Source organism: Quercus lobata, chromosome 10 (assembly GCF_001633185.2).
Source record: "Quercus lobata isolate SW786 chromosome 10, ValleyOak3.0 Primary Assembly, whole genome shotgun sequence".
Taxonomy (NCBI): Eukaryota; Viridiplantae; Streptophyta; class Magnoliopsida; order Fagales; family Fagaceae; genus Quercus; species Quercus lobata.
The window spans coordinates 3,084,927-3,102,455 of NC_044913.1; the positions used below are offsets into that span (position 1 = coordinate 3,084,927).

The 17,529-nt window shown below is 37.4% G+C and overlaps 1 long non-coding RNA gene across 1 annotated transcript; it reads left to right on the forward strand.

Annotated features, from left to right (window-relative positions):
• The first annotated feature begins 12,761 nt into the window (after nt 1-12,761).
• On the forward strand, nt 12,762-15,966 carry LOC115963157. The gene is made up of 3 exons (XR_004085723.1): nt 12,762-13,197; nt 14,994-15,063; nt 15,758-15,966. It is a non-coding gene; the product is annotated as an uncharacterized LOC115963157 (long non-coding RNA).
• Nucleotides 15,967-17,529: the final 1,563 nt, after the last annotated feature.

Here is a 17,529-nt window from a genome sequence, read left to right on the forward strand (position 1 = left end):
CATAACATAGTTTCTGTTTAGCAATTCAGTATGAATGATAGGATGTTAATTTCCACTAAGCTTGCGATCCAGGGACCTGGCATAACTCAGTTTCTGTTTAACAATTAAGTATGAATGATAGGATGTTAATTTCCACTAAGTTTGCGATCCAAGGACCTGGCATAACTCAGTTTCTGTTTAACAATTCAGTATGAATGATAGGATGTTAATTTCCACTAAGTTTGCGATCCAAGGACCTGGCATAACTCAGTTTCTGTTTAACAATTCAGTATGAATGATAGGATGTTAATTTCCACCAAGTTTGCGATCCAAGGACCTGGCATAACTCAGTTTCTGTTTAACAATTCAGTATGAATGATAGGATGTTAATTTCCACTAAATTTGCGATCCAAGGACCCGGCATAACTCAGTTTCTGTTTAACAATTCAGTATGATAGGATGTTAATTTCCACTAAGTTTGCGATCCGAGGACCCGGCATAACTCAGTTTCTGTTTAACAATTCAGTATGATAGGATGTTAATTTCCACTAAGTTTGCGATCCGAGGACCGGCATAACTCAGTTTCTGTTTAACAATTCAGTATGATAGGATGTTAATTTCCACTAAGTTTGCGATCCGAGGACCTGGCATAACTCAGTTTCTGTTTAACAATTCAGTATGATAGGATGTTAATTTCCACTAAGTTTGCGATCCGAGGACCTGGCATAACTCAGTTTCTGTTTAACAATTCAGTATGATATGACAGGATGCGGAAATCATAGAATGCATATTTGACGTAAGTTAAAAGAGAATATTTGAATTAAAACTTCTTTACTAATAATAATACCTTCTGAGATTATTTACATTCCAAGGATGGAGTACAGGTTTTTCGTCTAGATCCTCTAGATAATAAGCCCCTATTCCAGCTACAGAAGTAATTCGATACGGTCCCTCCCAATTGGGTCCCAGTTTTCCCCAGCTTGGATTTTTAGTGGGCCCAGGACCTTTCTCAGCACCAGGTCGCCTATGGCTAACGGCCTCATCCTCACATTGCTATCGTAGCACTGCTTGAGTTTGTGCTGGTAGTAAGCTAGCCGAACCATCGCGCTTTCCCTCCGTTCTTCAATCAGGTCTAAACTTTTTTCCAACATCGCATCATTATTACTCGAAGAGAATGCACTGGTCTTTAATGTCGGGAATCCAGTTTCCAGCGGAATAACGGCCTCGGCTCCATAGGTCATGGAGAAAGGAGTTTCTCCCGTCGAACGCCTGGGCGTTGTCCGGTACGTCCAAAGCACATGTGGGAGTTCCTCCACCCATCTTCCTTTCGCGTCGTCTAGTCTCTTCTTAAGCCCATGGACAATGACTTTGTTAACAGCTTCAGCCTGCCCATTGCCTTGCGGATAAGCTGGAGTGGAATATCTGTTTCTTATTCCCAGTTCTGAACAGTAATTCCTAAAGGCATTGCTATCGAACTGGAGCCCGTTGTCCGAAACAAGAGCTCGTGGGATTCCAAATCGCGTAACAATGTTCTTCCAGACAAACTTCTTCACATCTATGTCCCGGATGTTCGCCAAGGGTTCAGCCTCAACCCATTTGGTGAAGTAGTCTGTGCCGACCAGCAGGTACTTCTTGTTTCCTATAGCTTTAGGAAAAGGGCCGACAATGTCTAGCCCCCATTGTGCAAAGGGCCAAGGACTTGAGAGAGGGTTAAGAACTCCTCCAGGTTGGTGGATATTCGGAGCATATCTTTGACACTGATCGCACTTCTTAACGTACTCCTGCGCTTCTTTCTGCATATTCGGCCACCAATAACCTTGCGTTAGTGCTCGGCATGACAGGGATCTTCCTCCTGTGTGGCTTCCACAAATACCCTCATGCAACTCTTCCAGAATTAATTCTGCTGCCTCGGGAGACACGCAGAGCAAGTATGGCCCAGAGAAGGACCGTCTATATAGCTTTTTATCTTCGGATAACCAGTACCGAGGTGCTCTCCTTCGTATTTTCTCAGCTTCTACCTTATCTTCGGGCAACACATCACTGTCGAGAAATTTTAATATAGGGTCAATCCAGCACGGCGTCAAACTAGCTTGGCGAACTTGGCAAATCTCCTTTTCTGGTGAAGTGGGAGTATGCAAGTCTTCCACGATAATTACCCGCGGGAAATTTTGTGCTGAGGAGGTGGCAAGGGTCGCTAAGGAGTCCGCGTGGGTATTCTCGCCTCGTGGAATATGTAATACGTCGAACGACTCGAACTCTGTTCGCATATGCCTAACCCGGTTCAGATACCCTTGCATTCTCGGGTCTCTGGCCTCCAACTCTCCAGTCACCTGGCCAACGACCAGCTTCGAGTCCGAGAACAGTTTCACTGCCTTTCCACCCATTTTACGGACCATGCTCATTCCCATTATCAGAGCTTCGTACTCTGATTCATTATTAGTAGCTGAGAACCCCAGCCTTAGCGACTTCTCAATGATGACCTCTTCGGGAGATATCAGGACCAATCCCAGTCCAGCTCCCCGTTGGTTTGCGGCCCCATCCACGTATATCCTCCATACCGGCCCTCCTGGCGCGGATATTATGCCAACCGATTTTTCATCCATGTGGTCTTGACTCCTACTAACTTCCTCAGGGCATTCAGCGAATTCCGCTACTAGATCGGCGAGTACTTGACCCTTCACAGAGGTGCGGGGCATGTATTTAATGTCAAAAGCACCCAGAATCGTTCCCCACTTGGCAATTCTGCCGGTATAGTCAGCACTTCTAAGTATGGATTTGAGAGGCAGTTGGGTCAAAACAACTACAGTGTGAGCTTGAAAATAGTGTGGGAGTTTACGTGTCGCATGGACGACCGCCAGTATGGCCTTCTCTAACGACAGATATCTCACCTCCGCTTCATGGAGGGATTTACTTACATAATATACCGGCCTCTGGACGCCATTGTCTTCTCGCATCAAGACAAAACTGACTGCGTGTGGAGCTACCGCCAGATAGGCATACAATATCTCATCCACTTCAGGGCTAGACATGATCGGCGGTTTGGATAAATAATTTTTCAACTGCTGGAACGCCTCAACACACTCCTCGGTCCATTCGAATCCCTGCCACTTATGTAACAGACGGAAGAAAGGACGACACCTTTCGGCTGACCTGGAAATGAATCGGTTTAACGCAGCAGTCATCCCCGTCAACCTCTGCACTTCCTTTGGATTCCGGGGCGCTTGCAAACTGTTAATAGCCCTAATCTGATCTGGATTAACCTCAATTCCCCTATGGGTCACCATGTACCCCAAGAATTTTCCTGAACCTACGCCAAAGGAGCACTTCGAAGCATTCAGGCGCAACCTGTGTTCTCTCAGTATCCCGAAGATGCTAGTGAGGTCCTCCACATGTTCAGTGACTACCTTACTTTTCACTACCATGTCATCAATATAAACTTCAATACTTCTGCCCAGCTGTGGCTCGAACATTTTCGTCATCATGCGTTGGTAGGTAGATCCAGCATTTTTCAGACCAAAAGGCATCACCTTGTAATGGTAGTTCCCAACCGGGGTCACGAAAGTGGTCTTTTCTTGATCATCGGTGGCTAACGGTATTTGGTGATACCCTTGAAAGGCATCCAAGAAGCTCATCCTAGGGTGGCCCACGGTCGCATCCACCAGCCGGTCAATCTTTGGCATAGGAAATGGGTCTTTGGGGCATGCCTTATTAAGATCCATGAAATCCACGCACACTCGCCACTTCCCCGTCTTCTTCTTCACTACCACCGTATTGGCCAGCCATTGGGGGTAAAAGACTTCTTTGATAGCCCCAGCCTGTTTGAGCTTGGCAACTTCACTTCGGACTGCCTCGGCATGCTCTTTCGATGGTCGCCGAGGAATTTGCCTTCTGGGGGGAACGGCAGGGTTTACATTAAGTCGGTGACAAATAAAATTTGGGTCTACTCCTGGAGCCTCATACGGGTCCCATGCAAATACGTCCACATTAGTTCGAAGGAACTCCAGCAAACTCGCTTTCTCTTCCAGAGGCAACTTGGCCCCAACCCGAAAGAATTTCTCTGAATCATCAGCAACGGTCACCTTCTCCAGATCTTCACACTCTACCCCATTGGTTGGTACGTCTAAACCTGATGCTGGGATCTTTAATTGCTATGACTCATTATCGGCTGTAGCCGAGGTTTCTGCCTCAGGCCGATGCAGTATAGCCGCTACTTGGCATTGCCGAGCAGCCGCTTGGTTCCCTACTATCTCCAGCACTTGGTCTCCAGACGGGTACTTCACCTTCTGATGCAGGGTAGATGAAACCGCTTTAAGTGTGTGAAGCCAAGGTCTGCCCAGGATAGCCGTATACGGAGAAAAAACATCTACGACAATAAAATCCATCTCCACCACCTCCGTGCCTGACTGCACCGGCAGCCTGATTAGCCCCATGGGAATGACTAACCTTCCCTCAAAACTGACCAGAGGGGAACTATAGGTTGTCAAGTCCTGCTGCTTCAAACCTAGCCCCTTGTACAAATCCGGATACATCACATCCGCTGCACTTCCCTGATCAACCATCACCCTTCGGACATCGTACCCACTGATCCTCAGCGTTACCACCAAGGCATCCTCATGGGGTTGTATGGTTCCCTCCAAATCTTCGTCTGAAAAACCCAAAACCAAGGAGACACGCTTCTTGGCTCTCTTCCATGCTTGAGAGCGATCCTCTGCCGGGGATCGGGACACCGACAACACTCTGGTGGGGCAAGATCCAGTCCTCCCTGGGGCCGCAAAGATGACGTTGATTGTACCCCGAGGGAGCCTTGATGAAGCATCCCCACGCACCTCGGAACCTGCTTGGCTCGCCCTTCCACTGGAGTGATGCAAGAGCTGCCTTAATTTTCCTTCCCGGACCAACTGCTCCAAATGATCCCATAAATTTCTGCAGTTGTCTGTCGTGTGTCCATTGTCCTGATGGTAATGGCAATACAAACTCGGGTTGCGTTTTGTAGGCTCTCCTGCCATCCTGTTAGGCCATTTGAAAAATGGCTCGTCCTTTATCTTCTCCAAAACCTGCTGAACAGGCTCCCAAAATACCGCATTAACGACCTGGGCGTCTGCCGAGACCGACTGGCCAACAAAGTCCCGCCTTGGTCGGTTGTTATTATAACGATCCGACCTGAAATCCCTCCTCTCCTGAGGGATCATCTTGGCCTTTCCTTTCCCCTGAAGCTGATCCTCCTCTATCCTTTTGTACTTCTCTATTCTGTCCATCAGTTGGCGCACACTGGTAACAGGTTTACCCGTCAAGGATTTCCTCAAGTCGTGATCAGCTGGGAGGCCGGCTTTGAAAGTAGTTATGGCCACAGCGTCATTCTTCCCTCCTATTTCGTTGAACATCTTCCAGTACCTATCCGAATAACTCTTGAGAGTCTCGCCTTCTCGCATAGACAAGGTCAAAAAGGACCCCAGCGGCAAAGGAGTCCTGCTGCATGTAATAAAACGAGCACCAAAAGCCTGGGTCAGTGCTTTGAAAGATCCAATAGAGTTGGCCCTTAAGCCATTGAACCACCTCATCGCCGTCGGACCCAAGCTCGACGGAAAAATCTTGCACATCAGGGCATCATCCCTGGAATGAATAGCCATCTTCTGGCTGTAATAGCTTACATGTTCCACCGGATCCGAATGGCCATCATACAGTGAGAACGTAGGTTGATTGAACCGCCGAGGATGGGTAGCATCATCTATGCTTCTTGTAAAGGGTGACCTGGAAATTTGACTCAAGGCTTTGCCACGCCCCTACTAGTTGGACTTTTACGCCTACGCCTATGGCGACGCTCCTCTTCGTAGGAGAAAGTCTCACTCTGCGGAGTTCTCGATCTCCGCCTGTAACTAGTTCCATCCGACTCCCCGGATGATAGTTCGGAGCGAGGTGGGGAACGCTCCCGCCGTGCATGACGTAACTCTCTCTTCAAGTCCGCAATTTCACGTTGCAGATCCCCATCATGCTTCACGTGGGAAACATGACTCTTCCCGCGCGTACGGGTTCTCGTGGTGTGAGTAGTATGTATGCTCCCTTCCTGGACTTCCCTCCGTTCGGGACTTTTTCGAGGACCATCATGCTGAGAGCCCCTTGACTCCGCCTGATGCGGGCTGATATCACCCTGATGCAGCCCCGCTGCGGGGTGAGGCAGTTCCACTCCTTCCATCGAAAACGTCGTGTCGGAGGTTGTACAAGCTAACACAAGCTCTTCCCACAGATGGCGCCAATTGTAAGGACACGATTTGGAGACGAACCTAAACAGTATCGGGTTCGTACGTAAAAGGCCCAGACAATATGATTTGTAGAGCGTGGGTGTAAAGAACTAGGTTAACTGTGGTATCTACCTCCAAGATTTTATCTCAAGCCCATCCAAGGTTTTCCTTCTTTTTTGTTGGTATAATCAACGTTTTTTTTTTTTTTCTTCAGTCCCTAGTGTTACTCTCTCTCCCTCTTCTTACTTCTTTCTCTCCAGTTTTTATATGTGTTCTTCTTTTTTTCCTCGATCCCCTTCTCCATGTTCTTCGTTTAGTTTATATACTCCCCTTCGCGATCCATCCTCGCCGAACACGTGTAGATTGTGTCCGGGGGATTTCTTTCTGTCCCATCTGGCACCTCCTGGAACTTTCTATGGGCAGCTGTAAGGCTGCTTCCCTACTACTCAGGTATCACCTCCACATTAATGCGGCCAGAGAGTTGGTTGAGAGGTCATTAATGCGGAGGCAGCTGTAGTTTCAGATATTTGTTTGCCTTATCTCTTTCATCTTTAGTCGGCTACTCTACCCCTTGAGATGACCTACTTCTGAGATCTGATCGTGGTGAGACCACGTCCTGATCGTCTTCGGACGCGATCGTCCTCGGACGCATACTGCCGAGGAGCATGGCGTCCACGGACGGGTGCACGACCTCGGATGGGCCAACGGCCCAACGATCCTCAACCAATTCTAAATCCTGTGGGCCTATCAACCGAATGATCCCCACATATCCTATATAAGAAATGTCTGTCCTTATTTTCTAAACAATTGTACCCATAAAAAAATGATAGCACTTTCAACTTCAAAATGGTAGCCTAAAATTCAAGAATTTCAGCCTTTTGTACTCTCTCTCTCTCTCTCTCAAAAGTGAATAAAAATTTCTTCCCATTAAAATAAAGCATAAAAGATGAGTTTATAGATCAAATAGAAAATTACATCCGATTGGCATGAAAATTGGCATGCATTTTAAGACCATATAGAACATATAATCCAACAATTGAATTTTCAAAGTATGAATTTAATAATAAGTTATTGGGTAATGTAACATTTTTTAGAGTTACATAACGTGTAACTTGAACCCAACTCTATATTTCTTAATTCGATGTGAATATTGAAAAATCTACCGTTAGATTACATTATCTTCATATATTTTTCATGCTTATAAAATTTCAAGATGATCAAATATTAATTTTCATGTCATCAATCAATTGTTTAAATTCAAGCTTTTGTAGTTTAAAATAATGCATAAAAGATAAGTTTATAGATCAAATGGTAAATTACATCCGATTGGCATGAAAATTGGCATGCTTGTTAAGAACATATAGAACATGTAATCCAACGGTTGAATTTTTAAAATATGAATTCAACAATAAGTTATTGGGTGCTGTAACATTTTTTAGAGTTAGGTCAGGTGTAACTCGAACCCAACCCTATATTTCTTAATTCGATGTGAATTTAGACAAATCTACCATTATATTAAATTATCTTCATATATTTTTCATGCTTACAAAATTTCAACGTGATTAAAAATTAATAGACATGTCATCAATCAATTGTCTAGATTCAAGTTTTAGTAGTTTAAAATAATGCATAAAATATGAGATTATATATCAAATGGTAAATTACATCTGATTGGCATGAAAATTGGCATGCATGTTAAGAACATATAGAAAATGTAATCCAACGGTTGGATTTTCAAAATATGAATTCAATTATAAGTTATTGGGTGGTGTAACATTTTTTTAGAGTTACATCATGTGTAACTTGAACCCAACTCCATATTTCTTAATTCGACGTAAATTTTGACAAATCTACCATTAGATTACATTATCTTCATATATTTTTCATGCATATAAAATTTCAAGGTAATCAAATATTAATTTTCATGTCATTAATCAATTATTTAAATTCAAGCTTTTGTAGTTTAAAATAATGCATAAAAGATGAGTTTAATGATCAAACGGTAAATTATATTTGATTGGTATGAAAATTGGCATGCGTGTTAAGAACATATAGAACATGTAATCCAACAATTGGATTTTCAAAATATGAATTCAATAATAAGTTATTGGGTGGTGTAACATTTTTTAGAGTTACGTCAAGTGTAACTCGAACCCAACCCTATATTTCTTAATTCGATGTGAATTTTGAGAAATCTACCATTAGATTAAATTATCTTCATATATTTTTCATGCTTACAAAATTTCAACATAATCAAAGATTATTAGACATGACATCAATCAATTGTCTAGATTCAAGTTTTAGTAGTTTAAAATAATGCATAAAAGATGAGTTTATAGATCAAATGGTAAATTGCATATGATTGGCAAGAAAATTAGCATGCATGTTAAGAACATATAGAAAATGTAATCCAACGGTTGGATTTTCAAAATATGAATTCAATTATAAGTTATTGGGTGGTGTAACATTTTTTAGAGTTACATCATGTGTAACTTGAACCCAACTCTATATTTCTTAATTCGATGTAAATTTTGACAAATCTACCGTTAGATTACATTATATTCATATATTTTTCATGCTTATAAAATTTCAAGGTGATCGAATATTAATTGTCATGTCATCAATCAATTGTTTAAATTCAAGTTTTTGTAGTTTAAAATAATGTATAAAAGATGAGTTAATTGATCAAATAGTAAATTACATTCGATTAGCATGAAAATTGGCATGCATGTTAAGAACATATAGAACATGTAATCCAACGATTGGATTTTCAAAATATGAATTCAATAATAAGTTATTGGGTGATGTAACATTTTTTAGATTACGTCAAGTGTAACTCGAACCCAACCTTATATTTCTTAATTCGATGTGAATTTTGACAAATCTACCATTAAATTACATTATCTTCATATATTTTTCATGCTTACAAAATTTCAAGGTGATCAAATATTAATAGCCATGTCATCAATCAATTGTTTAGATTCAAGTTTTAGTAGTTTAAAATAATGCATAAAATATGAGTTTATTGATAAAATGGTAAATTATATCCGATTGACATGAAAATTGGCATGCATGTTAAGACCATATAGAAACTGTAATCCAAAGGTTGGATTTTCAAAATATGAATTCAATTATAAGTTATTGGGTGGTGTAACATTTTTTAGAGTTACATCATATGTAACTTGAACCCAACTCTATATTTCTTAATTTGATGTAAATTTTTAACAAATCTACCGTTAGATTACATTATCTTCATATATTTTTCATGCTTATAAAATTTCAAGGTGATCAAATAGTAATTGCCATGTCATTAATCAATTGTTTAAATACAAGCTTTTGTAGTTTAAAATAATGCATAAAAGATGAGTTAATTGATCAAATGGTAAATTACATTCGATTGGCATGAAAATTGGCATGCATGTTAAAAACATATAGAACATGTAATCCAACGATTGGATTTTCAAAATATGAATTCAATAATAAGTTATTGGGTGATGTAACATTTTTTAGAGTTACGTCAAGTGTAACTCGAACCCAACCCTATATTTCTTAATTCGATGTAAATTTTGAGAAATCTACCGTTAGATTACATTATTTTCATATATTTTTCATGCTTACAAAATTTCAAGGTAATCAAAGATTATTAGACATGACATCAATCAATTGTTTAGATTCAAGTTTTAGTAGTTTAAAATAATGCATAAAAGATGAGTTTATAGATCAAATGGTAAATTACATCTGATTGGCAAAAAAAATGGCATGCATGTTAAGACCACATAGAACATGTAATCCAATGGTTGGATTTTCAAAATATGAATTTAATAATAAGTTATTGGGTGGTGTAACATTTTTTTGAGTTACATCAGGTGTAACTTGAACCCAACCCTATATTTCTTAATTCGATGTGAATTTTGACAAATTTACTGTTAGATTACAATATCTTAATATATTTTTCATACTTACAAAATTTCAAGGTGATCAAAAATTAATAGGCATGTCATCAAAAAACCCTCTCAAAAAGTTTTTGACGAACCCAAAAAGCCCTCTCAAAAAATCCTATTTCTAATGGCAAAATAATGCCCTCGCAAATACTTGGTAAAATGTGAAATATTTGTGACCAACAAGAAAATTTGTCGCAATTATGTGTTGTAGTTGTCACAAATGCTAATATTTTGGAGGGAAATTTTCCCTCCATATTATTTGTGAGGGACAATTAAAAATCTCTCGCAAAAAGTGTATTATTTGTAACGGTTAAAAAAATGCCGTCATTAATACTAAATTATTTGCAAGGACCAAGATCGACCTTCACAAATAATCATTAAAATGTCAAAATTTTTGGAGGGAAATGTTCCCACCAAATTATTTCTGAGGGACAATAAAAATCCCTTGCAAAAAGTTTATTTTTTGTGAGTTAGAAATATGCCCTCACTAATACTAAATTATTTATTGGGGCCATGATTGGCCTTCACAAATAATCATGAAAATATTAATTTTCTTTGGAGTTAAAAGTTATTCTAAAATTCAAGGAAAAATAAAAAGAAACACATAAACATATAGCGCTTTGTATTCTTTAGATGAACCTTTTATTTACAGCCTAAAAAAAATGTCTTTTATATACATCCTATATATGAAATGTCTGTCTTTATTTTCTATTAAATTTTACCCATAAAAAATGATAGCACTTTCAACTTCAAAATGGTAGTTTGAAATTCAAATATAGTAGCCTTTTGTCCTCTCTCTCTTTCTCAAAAGTGAATAAAATTTTCTTCCCATCAAGGAAAGCGAGCTTGTCAATTGAAATGTAAGCCAATCACAATATAAACATTATCAAATAAGTCAAGTCTCTTCCTTTTCTTTTTTTTTTCTTTTTTTTTTGAGCTAAAAAGGATAGAAAAGCTTTATTAGAAACAAAGAAGAATTACATTAAATAGTGCATTTAACACAGAAGCATGAAAATATTTTAGCAATTACAAACAAACAACCTGTGTTTCCTTCCCATTTTGTGGAAAATGCTTATTAGATAGATGTCCAACATTAGATTTGTCCTACAAATATATCTTACCCAAATGCATACTATCATGTAAAAAATGCATGCTTCAGACATTTTAAGTCTCCATGCAACTTAAACTAAATTTTGACCGCGCCTTTTTCTAAATCCGACCGTTTGATTTTGACCACAATTTACCAAAATTAACTTTTCATTACACCCTTCAGATCCAATGGTTAGATTTCAAATCTAAGTCTGGCGCGTGATAGACATGTGCTGTGTACCTGTATAGTTATGTTTTCTCAATCTGACTATCCAATTGGTCTCAAATTTCACCAACACTAATATGTCACCATACTCTTCAATCCAATGATCAAGATTTGAATATGATTTTCACCAAGTCTAGTGGTATCGGGACCATCTATTAAGTTTGATCGAGTTTGACCAACTTTGATTGCGCCTTTCTCTAAATCCAACCGTTTAATTGTGACCATAATTTACTAAAATGAACCTTTCATTACACTCTTCAAATCCAACTGTTAGATTTCAAATCTAAGTATGACATGTGATAGACATGTGTTGTGTACCTATATGGCTATATATATTCTCTCAATCTGACCATCCAATTGGTCTCAAATTTTACCAACACCAATATGTCACCATACTCTTCAATCCTAATGATCAAGATTTGAATATGAATTTCACCAAGTCCAGTGGTATCGAGACCATCTATTAAGTTTGACTGGGTTTGACCAACTTTGACTAAACTTTGACCACGTCTTTTCTAAATCCAATCGTTTGATTGTGACCATAATTTACCAGAATTAATCTTTCATTACGCTCTTCAAATCCAATGATTAGATTTCAAATCTAAGTATGGTGCATTATGGACATGTGTTGTGTACTTGTATGGTGATGTTCTCTCAATTTGACCATCCAATTAGTCATATTATTTATTTTTTTAAAGTAAACGTAGTTAGTTACATATTAAAATTCTTACATAAATATAATAATAGCTATGATCATTTTTTTTTTTTTAATTTTTAATAAGATAGAATGTGTGATAATTTTTGTTGTGTGGTATTTCTTTTTTTTTTGAGAAAGTTATGTGGTGATTTTTATTGAGTATATGTGATTGTTTTTTGTTTTTAAATTTTATTTCATAGCTCATTAATATTAGATTCTTAATATTTTTCGCTCATTAATAGAGTGTATTGTGTGTAGTATAACTTGTCTCACCCTCTCTTAAAAGTTACCATGGTTTTTAATCATGGCTTTTAAGTGGAGTTGTGGTATGCTTTTGTGTTAGAATTCATTTCCCTCTCCCCTGTGTGTGTTTGTTTCTCAAAAAAAAATAAAAAAAAGAAAAAAACAAAATGCATGACAAAATGGTAATTGCCAATAAAAAATGGTAATTAATTAAAATTGTCTTCTTTTATTTTTATTGTTTCCTCAAAATAAATATGTCTTCTTTTATTTTTCGCATCCAAAATTTCCCAAAAATTTGTTTCCCTCCTAACATGTTCCACCCCCCCCCCCCCCCCCCCCAACCAAAAAAAAAAAAGAAGCCAAAATCTGACTTTTTACTTTTAGTTTTTTCCCCCAAAATTTGTTTCCCTTTCTCTAAGCCATCACTCTTCTTCTCTCTCTCCAACCTCATCGGCCATCCTCACCAGCCATCAAACGACATCGCTTCATCCTCCAAAGAATCCGATACTCTCTCTTCTCTTTCCCCTCCCCAAACCCACTCCTCCTTCATGGCCGCCGCCGACCCCTTCAACCCTATCCCTAATCCCAAAATCTCCGCCTACTACCAGACCAGAGCCGCCCACACCGCCGTCGTCACTGAAATATTTTTGGGTAGGGGGCCCCTTAAGTCTTGCGCCTATCCATCTTTTTTATTTTATCCCTAATTGGAATTTGGAATTCCCTAAAGAGCTCTCTCTTCTGTGTTCCTTTTCTTCGATTGCAGAATAACGTTAAGAAACGTTTTAGGTAATTTTAATCTTTCATCTTAGCTTTCTGTTTGGTTGCCTATAAAATTGAGAAGAGACAAAAAGTAGTTTTATATTTACGATTCTTTTTATCAAACCCTATGCATTGCCCATTTTGCCTTTATTTTATGCATGTCTTGTTGGTTGCTATGATATTTTTTTGATTGTGCATCAAAATCTAAAATTTATAATATTTAGTAGTTTTTTTTTTTTTTTGGTGGTAGATTAAGATATAAGAAAACATATATTGTAAATGTATATGCCTGTCTAATTTATGGCTATCTTTAGTATTGTTAAGTTAGATCCTCATTGAATGTGTAAATAAGGTTTGCATGTCTTAGCTCCTATTCTTTATTTTGTAAAAAATCTGATAAAGATATTAAACTTTTACTGCAAATTGAAGTGTTAAGGAGGTTGGGTTTCCTTGAATTAATCCAAAACACCCTTTCATTGTCCTTTTTTTTTTTGGTTGAATAAAGGCTATAGCTATAATTATTATTTAGATATGTCTTTGTGTACAATTGGGAGCAAGAAGAAAGGACAATCCTCAAGCCACACCTGAGGCTCTTCCTTTTGCTGAGAAAACTTTGCTAGCTCTCTCAAGTTGTGTAGTTACTGCACAAATTGGAAAGAAACACATTCTTAGCTTAACATGTTTTGCTTAATATCATTTAGCAATTGTCCCTATTCAACAAAATAGCGTGCTACATTTGTAAGTGCATTATCATCCCAGTGTCTTCACATTCCACAATCACTCTACTAAATTCCGTGACATGACTCCATTGCACTATATGTGAGACAGGAGTAATACACATTCTTTTAATCAACGATGAATCACAAACTCTTTCAGACAATGCAGCAAACACCTCACCTGCTCTATCACGAATCACCACTCCCACACCTCCAGTCCCATCTTTGAAGCTCAAACCAGCAACATTTATCTTAAAACAGCTTGAATCAGGAGGTTACCACTTCACTGGATCCAGATTGAAGTGAATATCCTGCTATTTCTGATCAATGAATCATATTGTCATTTAAACATTCGCCACTTTCAAAAGCCACAATGGGGAAGGAAATTGAAAAAAACTTAAACTGGATAGTTAAATGCATGTGTTAGGAACTTGTAACTCAAATGGGAAACTCAGATTTGGGTTCATTCATGTATCAAGGTGAATTAATCAATGTTAGTTACAAGTAGTTCATGCAAATTTCACTTCATCAATATTGGCACCTGAACTCGTTGTTTTGCATCTGTGTTATGTGAGGTTTTTTCATTTCTCATGCTATTCAACTTGCAATTCAGAGATTGGCACCTGTGCTTGTATTCTTGTTTCAAAGGATCTTCCACAAACAGTTTATGTGGAATGACGCTGTACTACATTTTCATGGTTCCATTGTTTCACTTCTTTTCATAATGAAGATTATCTACTTATTTGAATTACAGCCAGAGGTTATTTGGCACAATTAGTTGTTTCTTATCACATTTGAATAGGTATTCTTTTGGGGGAGAAGTTTGGTTTATACTTTATAGTTAATACATATTTAGATGAAATCAGTTGCTTTTGGCATTTTACATTGTAGATATTGCAAACACATCTCATGGACCTATGCTTTCTGGTAAGTTCATAAATACTTTCTTTCAGCTCATTTGGCATGTTAATTGTAGTTAGTTGGTTCCTTACAAACATTTATGCTTTCAGCCCTATATGTGAAGCGGCAGCCTTCTCTGTACAGTATTAAAAAAGGCTGTTAAATTTCTTTAGCTGAATTTTGTTAAACCTTTGTATGCATGTGTAGATAAGCTTGGAGGAGGAGAATACAAAGGCCTTTCTTATACTCAGTGAGAATTATACTCACATTAAAGGAGGTAAGAGCTATTATTTGTAGAAGTATGATGTTGTAACTGTCATATACAACTTTTGTTTGGTCTGTTGATTCTCTCTCAAACCTATTAGTTTCTTAAGAGTACATCTTTGAAGCTCTGCCTAAATTTTAGGCCTGATCTTGTGTAAATGTGAATAATGAGATCTTTATCCCATACACATCACTCAGTTCTATCCTTTAATTTTTTTTTTTTGCCAAAAACCTTGGAGCTTAAAACTTTTAATCAGATAATGGCTGTTCACTTTTGTTTTGCATTGGGTGAACCTGTTGTAACCAGTGGCTAGGTTTGGACTTTTTTTTTTTTTTTTTTTGAGAAACTTTGGACTTGAAGTTTCACTTTTGTTAACTTCAAGGGCCAAGATATATTTTTCTTGACTTCAAGCTTTGGATTGTGTAGAGGGCTTTGCTGGCTGTTGCACATAAATCCGGAATTGTTATATTATTTTAATTTTTATTTAATTGTGATAGTGGTTTAAGTAATCAAATTAAGTTATTATCATTGTTAAATTAAAAAAAAAAGTTATTACTATTGTTTATGATATATTATTATATGATTAGATTTGATATAGTAATATGTGTACTTATTTATTGAAGCATTGATACAAATACAAATTCACTTTAATTGTTTCATTTTAACTCATGTTTAATGCTTTTTTTTTTTTTAATTTTATTTTAAGGATGGTACTAGCAGAGATGAAGAGGACAACTCAAACAATAACAAGAAGGTCGAAAACAGCTTGGAGTGTGACTCAAAGGAAGGCTAATATAGATCTTGTCATAATTCTAGTTGTTTAAGTTTAAAACAAGGTTTAATTTCAGGATTTCTTTGTATATTTTATATTTTAAAGTTTGAACTTATATGAATTTTTATCGTTTGATGGATCAATTTCTAGTAATTATTATATTATTGTAACAATTTTTAGTAATTATTGTACTATTGTAATATGATAGTTAAACAAAAATGATATAAAATAAATTAAAAATAAATAAATAATAAAATATTTCAAAAATTATATAAAATATTATCACTGATGATATAAAAATTTGGTCATAAATAACTTTATAGTGACAACAGTCCCTCGCAATTTATAGAATAGCGACGCCCCTTAACCCCTTGCAAAAACGTTTTAAGTGACAGCTCATTGTTGTCACTATTATTCCTAACTAGTTGCGAGGGGTTAAAATCCCTCACAAATAAATTTTAGTGACGCATTATTTGTCTCGTTGCTAATTTAAAATTCACAAATAACTAGTTGCAAGGGTATAAAGGTCCTCACAAATAGTTATTAACGACGACTGCTTCTTCTTGCTAAAAATAAGTTGCGAGGGGTTAAAAGCCCTTACAAATAAATTTTAGCGATGCCATTATTTGTCGCTAAAAAGTATGTCATCAATTTGGAATTCACAAATAACTAATTGCGAAGGTATAAAGGTCCTCACAAATAGTTGTTAACGACGACTGCTTCCCCTCGCTAAAAATAAGTCGTCGACTTTTCTCGTCGTTTGGTAATATATTTGTGAGGGCGGATTTGTTCAATAACGACGGTGGATTGCCCTCGTAAATTATCTATTTGCGAAGGTATGGTCGCAAAATCTCTTTTAGAAACAAGAGCAAATACGACGGCCTTCGAGGGCCATATGCCCTCGCTAATAACCTTTTACGACGGTATTTGAATTTTTGCGAGGGCATTTTATCCTCGCTAGTAGACTCTTTTTTTGTAGTGTTCTTAATTTTTTTAAAAAAATTAATTAAAAAAATAAGAAATTAAAATAACCCAATTACCTCCATGGCCCCATCAACCTCATTTGAAGAACACACAAAAATCCCTAGCATAACCCTAAGTGAGAGACTTAGTGTGCGTTTGGTATTTGCTTAAAAAGTTGGTTTTTTTTAATACTATTTAACTTATTTAGCTTATTTTTGCTACTATTCATGGGTTCTATTGTACTTATTAATACTATTCATGGGTTGTACTTTACTATTTCAGCTACCTTTTATCTTTATCTACGGAACTTTCAGTAAAAAATTTTCAATTTCAGTTAAATAAGCTATTCCCAAACGAACCGTTTGGGAGCCGATGAAAACTTCAGCTTATTTTTGTTTCTAGTTTCTTTTGGTACTATTCATGTATTCCGTTGCACTTTTTGATATTATTAATAAGTCTCATTGTACTATTTAGTTAGCTTTTAATTTTTTTTTTTTTCTATTCTTTTAGCAAAAAGTTTTCAATTTTAGTTAAATAAGTTATTTCCAAACGGACATTTAGAGGGAGAAAGAGAGAACTAGTAGGTTCTGTTGGAGGTAGCGATTTGCTGGAGCTCATGGATTCCACAACTAATTAACAACAAGAAGACACCTACTGGAGAGACAAACCATGATTTCCTCATTCCTCTACGACGAGAAGGAGCAGAAAAACAGGATTGGCTTGGTTTTACCAACACTCTCAGG